We start from the raw sequence: 6,473 nt of genomic DNA on the forward strand, positions 1-6,473 counted from the left end.
AAATGTTAAATAACACTCTTATTTTTACTAATTATATATTAATAATTTATACAGTAAGATCAACTAATTTTTTGAACTCAATTTTACATAATAAATTTAAATAAATTTACATTTATAATGTACATGCAGAAATTTTTTATAACTATATTGGTATTAAATATATTTGGTAAAATAATTGTATTCCATGTTATAAAAATTTAAGCTTTTTTTTGATTATATATTTAAAGATTTTATATATAACATTAATGTTAAAATTTAGTTACTGACTCATTATATTATATTTTTTATATTGTTATGTATTATGAAATAATAAATTGTATTAGATTATTTTAATGTATAGCAACCCCATCTTTATTATGACTTATGATATAGTTAAAATATTATCTATGAGTTAGTGGTATATTTTAAATTAAATTTTGAGAGAAGTTTTACATAGGAAAATTTGTTCAAACATCTTTCATCTTGTATCAAAATTTAGGCATTTTTAAGATTCTGGGGGAATTTGATCCTAGACCCTTCCCTTTTTACTCTTACATATTAAGAATTACATTTTTTTTATCATATAAGCACATGTATTTAAAGTATTTAAACATAAATTAAATCTTATAATGTCAAACATAATATTACAATAATGTCATCTATTTTAATAATTCAGTTTTTCAAAATATATCTTGCAACAAAACTTTTTAATTAATAACTTCAAAAATTGACAAGAACTTAATAATTACAATTGAAGAACAAGCAATATACTACTGTGTAGGATTTTGTTAATATGTTATTTTTTTTTTGTACTAATGTATTTTATTTTATTTTTTTTACAATCAATTTTATAAATGCAATTGATCCAAATATAATAATTTTAAATCAATTAAAAGAATTTTGTATTAAATACAAAAGTTTCAGAAATTTAAGATTAAATTATTATTAGTATTATGCAGTTCTTGTAATAGACGAAGAAGCTTTCTTTAAAATGCCTAATACGTACTAATAAACATGTGACTGTTTCTTCAAACAATATTGTCGATAAGAATACTTCTGATCTATAAAAATTGACCTGTGTAATAACGGATGATTTTTTAAATTCATTAAAAACCAAATGTTATATGTCAATGATAATAAATGTTATATAAAGCACAGCTATTTTCTTTATACATAGATTAAGTAATTTCGCAGTTGAATTGGACGAAAGATGCTTCCAACTGACAAGTACCTTATGCCAGTTTGAAAAGTTACTGTAATCGATTAAAGTTGTATTTGATGAGTTAACATTTTAAACAGATCCTGTTTCTTGTATAGTTAATCAATTTAACATGTATCACTGAAAACTTATAGAATAAAATGATGAAACTTTCATAAATAGAATGAAAAGTATAATCAAGGCATTAAAAAAATAAAAGCCAAAAGAAGAAAAAATATAATAAGCAACAACGAATTTAAAAACAAAGAAAACAATAAAGAAGGAACTTTAATATTGCCATACATACAATGAATTACGTACCATATCTCAATAAATACTAGTAAATTAAAAATAAGAAACATCTTCAAACTGAACACCGTCAAAGTAACATTACTCAGAAGAACGAATTACCCGAAATGCAAACACCAGGTGACTATGAAATGCCGTGTTCATGTGTCAAACCATACATTGAACAATCATGAAGAGCATTAATAACAAGAATAAAAGAAAATGAAAAAGACGTAGTTACCAAAGGATGTGAAAATCCACAGTAGCTAAAAACAACTCAAATAATGGACACAAAATAAAATTTGACAAAGTCAATAAAAGCTCATTTTAATAAACGAATGTATAAAATAAGCAATAGAAATTAAAATATTCAGAAAATAAAGAATAATTGATTACCTATTATATACCATGAAAAATGAAGACAACATTACAATATGTCAAAAAACCATATCCGGCATTTCTAAAAATCGCCGGTGCAAAAAAGAAAGATTAAAATGTCGAAAACAACAATAAGAACTAAACACTGACAAAAACAACATCAATAACAATACAACAATAACATCAACAACAAAAAATAATCATATTGGCGTTATCGGTTATCATTCGATTACCGATATTAAAACAAACGGACAATGAGTTAGTCCGACAGTATATTTATAACTTCGGGCGTGTGTTTACTGATTCGGAAATAAATTCTAAAACGAGTTTGAAGCGTCAACACAAAATTGAAGACATGGGTGAATCTGTAAATATTCTTAATGATAATAATTTAGTTAAGAAAATGACTATTTAATAACAACTTATAGATCAATATTTCAGAAGTTATTAACAATTTTACAGTATTGGCTGGAGTGAGAAGTAGTTGTCATTATATTTATTACTAGATATTTCTTATCTACGCTTCTCCTCTCGTCTAGTTTAAAAAGTGTAAATAACTTCCGAAATAATAGTCCATAAGTTGTTATCGACTAGCACTTTCTTAATTATATCATTTTCTAATAAATAAGCTAGTTAATCATGAATATTTGAAAAAATAAAGTTAACACCTTTATGATCAAGGGATGAACATAAAAATACTTTTTGATTGATTAATAAAAATAAACTTGTATCTAAAAGAAATCAAAATAAAAATTGTTTGATTTATGAAGTGGTCAATGACAAAAGTATCACTCTGTATAGTTGAAGTAATTATTAGATATATAAATAGGTCTGGTACTAGAGGTGTGCAACTTGTGTCCCGCAATGTTGCTTCAAGTGGCCCCGGAAACTATTCTGATAATGAAAAAAAGTTTCTTTTTTTTTTAAAATAAAATATTAAAAGTCAATTTTACTCACCTTGTTTATGTATATCTTAAATAATACTTAATTAAAAGTGTATGCAAACAGCTGGACATATGTTACCATTTTCAAGGGAGTAAGAATAATTTAAGCAACCAGAAAACTTTGTATAAAAACTATTCATTTAAAATTTTTATTTAGGAGTTTTTTTTTTTAATTTTTGAGGGTCTATTATTAGTCAACATTAAGTAAAATTTTAAAATATTAATACATTTTGAAAAGTGACTAAATTTTTTTTTCAAGCAAAATGTATACACACAATTAAATTAATAAATAAACATTGATACATACATAATTATAAATATATAAAATTTTGTTTTTTTTTTATAACAAAATTATTTTTGCTGACAGAATAACTTTTTTAATTATGTAATTTTTTTTATTTTTATTTTTGGCAGCATCCTGTTATATTAAAAAACTATGTACTAAAAATATAAAATATTCCCAAGTTGTATAATACCCCATCTATACTTACTTTTTGAGATATCCTGCCACCCATGTCAGATAAAGATTAATAAAATATCTATACAACGTTGAATTGATAAATAAAAAAGTAGCAATATATTGACGGAAACTTAGTAATTTTATAATATAAGTCCATAAAATACATTTTCTATAATTTACTTAAAATGAAGATCTCAGATAGCTTATTTAAATAAACAATACATCAAAATATGACTACTATTTTTATAGTGGCTCAACGTGTCTACGTTTCTGGCAACTGTGTTCGAATCAATACATGTGTTTTATGAATGGGCTGATGCAATTCCACGTAACATAACATCACCACTAGGCAGTGAGACACATTACGGCATGTAAAACGGATTAACTACAAAAAGAATGTGTTGTCTTAGTGATATTTAATCAAATATTTTGGACAGGCTACAAAAATTAATTAATAATTTTTATAATTATATTGAGTCATCAAGTTACTTGATGACTTTTTTTCAAATATTTTAATAATTTTTTTAAGACTTAGGTCAACTTAAGTGATGACAAAGTTAACTGTATAACTATTATACAGTTATAAATAAAAATAAATTAAGATAAAGAAATATTAGATTTCCTAATTTCTTCAAAATTATATGATTATGGCATTTTTTATAAAAATAGTTCTATGACCAGGGTGCTGGACAAAAAATATGCTTAGAAAATAAGTTAGTAGACATAGTACTTACAGTATTCTAATAGATAATACGGTCCTAATCAATAATGTATTTTAGCGAGGGGAATCTATTCTGAGAAAAATATTTTTAATGATCTTATATTTCTAGCTTATATTTATTTGAATTAATTTTTACTTTCGGTCTTTCAACTCATTGTTCTCATAAGTTATCGAGAGATAACTTTATTAACTTTTTTACCATTACGTTCATAAATCGTAAAAAAAATCATTATTACATAATAATATATTATATACATTATGTATGCATTCTTTTAAAAAATAAAATTTGTAATTATTATCGATTACACCTGTTAATCCAAGAAAGTCGGTCGAACGTTTTTTTTTCAATCAGATGTAGAAAGTACTTTTAAAATTCAAGATATTTTATAAAAATATATAAGCAAAGGTGAGTATCATACTAATTTTTTTTTTATAAAATAGATATTTATAAATTATTATGGGGTCGGTTTGGCCTAGTGAGTAGAAACGGTTCAATTGTCCGTGGGATTTTTCTTGTGACTATCTCAGTGATGGTGTCTGGTCTCTGGTGCAAGCCGACCATAATATGCATCCCGTCCATCATTGACCTAGCCAAGAACCATCTTTGACTTCCTAACATGTGAAAGAGTGCTACCATCCTCTGTTGCATGTTAAGTTTAAGAAATAGAAAGATGTAAAACTGATTATTTATACATTGATATTCTCACAATATTAAATATCAGGAGGAAATGTTATCTGAAGAATGGATGTAAACATCCTTCTTTAGTTATTTTTTTTTAAAAATTTTGAAATTTTGACCGTTTGAATAAATTTCTTATAATAACGCTTTTCACTCTTCAGAGCTCAAATTAAAGCTTTTCCGGAATTTTAGGATTCGATTTAAAAGGGACGCTAGATTATTCTCCAAATAAGAAGGGGGAATCCGTCCACCATCACTTTAATCATTGTATTCCACTGTGTATATTATGTATGCTTATGATATTTTTATTATGATGTAAAGTACAAAGTTGTATCAAGCACAAGCCAAGTCATGATAACGCGTCATTCTTCTTACCAGAGTTGAGCGATGTCTAGATACAATAACTAAATAAAAATGATTGAATTTGTATCTCATCTAGATAATTAAGAAAACTAGCATCTGAATGCTTAGGTGAATTATACACTTATTTAGATGAATATATCTAGATAAACAAAATATTTTTCATTTTTATTTTTATCATTTTGAGTGAAAATACTAGAGCATAAACACCACTAAGTTTAAAAAACAAAATTTCTAATTTGATTGTAATAAATCGTGTTAGTGTTTTTAAAGAACTTTAAAAGATGAAAAATACTTAACTGTTCGTTCATTGGTTCACCTGTGAATGAACAGTTACCCTAGTTCTTTTTAGCTGACATTTTGTTTTTCCTATAAACAAACAATATAAAAATGCTTCTATGCTATTTCTAAGAATAAAAAGTTTTATAAACAGACCTTCGATAATCGACCGCTTGTAGTATTTCAAACAGCTGAAATTTATAGGCAATATTTTACAGCACGAAATTTAAAAAAATCAAAACCAATGATAATCGCTTATTATCATTGTTATGAGTGTAAAATAGAGAACACTCCGTCATTATTATTTTTTATTTTTATGAAAAATGTTCACACTACAATTTATAGAGTGTTCAGAAATAGGTAATTAGGAAATAGGTCAATTGTTATACACAGTGAGAACAATAGAAACTTGTTTCCTTACTTACTGAACACCCTGTATACTTGAAGCATTACAAAACAAGTATAAGAAAAAAAAAATAAAGACTTATGGATATGACATTAATAGGAAATTCCTTGCAAAACATTAAAAGAATAATGAAACCTGTTTAGGAGTGCTAAATAACCAAAATATTTCCATTTTTCGCCTATGCATATTATTTATTCAATACTCTTAGAACTATTTTTTATAGGTACCCCTATTATTAATATTCATAATTGCAAGCGCTTGATTATTATTTTTTACGAAATGTTACAAATTTCAAATAAAAATTTTTTTAATCATACATTTTAAAACAGTTTGTTTTTTACTAATATAAAATAATAAAATACAAAAAGTTAAAGTGTATATTTTTAATATTTTATAGTTAAATTAAAGCTTATACAAAAATAATTATGTATCAAAAATTTACTTTTTTATAAAAATATGTGAAAGTCGTTACCATTATTGATTATTTAAGTTTAACGGTAATTAGATAATCAAAATACTCTATTAAACACACGAGTAAGATAACTTTTTATTATTTACTTTATTTATTAATTTTAGCTTTAATGCAAATCTGAGAAGATATTAATTTTACCATGATGTTTTTATTTATTTATTAATTTTTTTTTTTGTGTCTGTAACCACTTTTTTCAGCTCTCACTGAACCGATTTTTCTCAACGATACGTCAAAAGATCATAAACCGTATCTAGTTGAAAACAACCCTCAAAAATGAAAAAATTTTCCCCGTAAATGGTGAAAATTCTC

This window comes from Daktulosphaira vitifoliae, unplaced genomic scaffold (assembly GCF_025091365.1).
Source record: "Daktulosphaira vitifoliae isolate Bord-2020 unplaced genomic scaffold, ASM2509136v1 Scaffold_4, whole genome shotgun sequence".
Taxonomy (NCBI): domain Eukaryota; kingdom Metazoa; phylum Arthropoda; class Insecta; order Hemiptera; family Phylloxeridae; genus Daktulosphaira; species Daktulosphaira vitifoliae.